The sequence below is a fragment of the Salvelinus sp. IW2-2015 genome, linkage group LG8, assembly GCF_002910315.2.
Source record: "Salvelinus sp. IW2-2015 linkage group LG8, ASM291031v2, whole genome shotgun sequence".
NCBI lineage: Eukaryota > Metazoa > Chordata > Actinopteri > Salmoniformes > Salmonidae > Salvelinus > Salvelinus sp. IW2-2015.
This window is the reverse complement of record NC_036848.1, coordinates 18,586,046-18,587,642: the sequence shown is the minus strand read 5'-3', so window position 1 is coordinate 18,587,642 and position 1,597 is coordinate 18,586,046. Positions and strand designations below refer to the sequence as shown.

Sequence of the window (1,597 nt, the reverse complement as noted above, 5' to 3'; positions counted from 1 at the left end):
CGACATTGTGACGTATRTTTTTGCACAGTTGTCAGTGAGCCTGTCTAACACGGATCCTCCGAAATGAACTTAATTGCTACCCAGGTGACCTGTAAGGAATAGGTGTCAGTAATCAAGCTTTTCAAATTCAATTTATATACCCAAAAGGAATCCATAAGTGCTGGGTTGGAATTAACGACACTACAGAACCGTGTACAGTACAAATTTGTATCTAAAAGTATTACTCTTATTTGTTTGGTCTTGCACCATGCTTACTCACAGAACAGACTGATCAAACTGAGCATCATTCCCTCCAACCATAATCTTTGCATATGTGTACGTAAATGCTTCATTATGTACGTGTATGTACATATTCATTAAAACAAACTGTTCATAGCAATACTCATGGGATGCAACGTCAGCCAAAATCTCAATTCCCCCAACCTAATAAGCAAAATTGTAACTCCCCACTTATGAAACTGTCCATAAATGTAGRAAAGGGCTTCTACAGGATTGCAACGTCACACTGGAGAAAAGATATCCCTGTTCCTCTAAATATTTTTATTTATTTATTGTCAACCATAAAAGAAAATGTATTTTATTTATCAAAGTGGTTTGAGGTTTTTACAAAAGTTGGTATTATAACACTATTCTGGGGAGTAATAAATACTTTTGAGGATCTTGAAGTTGACAGAGAACCTACAAAGACCACTTTTTCATCCTATTTTTGTATTTTTATTCCTTTGACCGTAACCTTTGCCTAATGGCAAAATACATGTGTCCATCTTACTACAGTGAAGTTGACATCTTTTCTCCCCAGTAAGAAATTTTGACTTTGTTGTGGTAGTTCCTCATTTTGTTGTAGAATCATTTAGATTGTGACAAGTTCAAAGTAAAAATAAATAAAAAATCATGTATGTGAAATAAAATAAGATTTATTTGTAACATTTAGTGTGTCTAGATATTGACTACAATGACAAAGCAAAATTGGGTATTCATCAGTATATAGTATTTATCTGCCTGTTGAACATCTGGAAACAGCAAAGTAACACTAACAGGGAAAAGCCATATGGTTGAATAAAATTGTTAAAATAGAGCATTTCAAATATCAATCACTGAAATTAAAGAAACTGAATTGTACTCTACTGTTTTACAGTGTATGTGAATTGTAAGGGTTGTGCATTTCTACAACATCAGATGAGGTTGACAAGGCCATCAGAAGATGTGCAGAAACACAATTACGACAGATCACAGGTTGAGAAAATTAAATGGTTTGAGGCATTGCCTTTCCAGAATGTACAATTACTGTACACAAAAATGATCCCTTTCACTCACTAAAAACCATAACCTTTGAACCTTTGTGTGATATCCCCCTCAAACCTTTAAAATCAATGCACATCAGATAGGCATTGTGCAAAATGTCTAGCCTTGACAGCATGACATTGCAGGTAGTGTGTGTCAAGAGGAAGGCACTATCAGAGGAGGAATGTGGAGGAATTCATTTAACCTTCTGACACAGTCCAAATGAGCACCTGGAGGCATACCATGTATAATTGGATGAGGACAGCAAATCAGAGGGGTATCCTGGGTTAAGCAGATAGCATATTACAATGCTACA

The 1,597-nt window shown here is 35.5% G+C and overlaps 1 protein-coding gene across 1 annotated transcript in view; it reads left to right on the top strand.

Annotated features, from left to right (window-relative positions):
• LOC111967572 (leucine-rich repeat and immunoglobulin-like domain-containing nogo receptor-interacting protein 2) overlaps positions 1-1,119 on the top strand; it is a 400,902-nt gene extending 399,783 nt beyond the window's left edge. Inside the window, exon 5 of the mRNA XM_023992693.3 lies at positions 1-1,119. This exon is cut by the window's left edge and continues 2,036 nt beyond it. The gene's annotated coding sequence lies outside the window, so the exon portion shown is untranslated.
• The last annotated feature ends 478 nt before the right edge of the window (positions 1,120-1,597 follow it).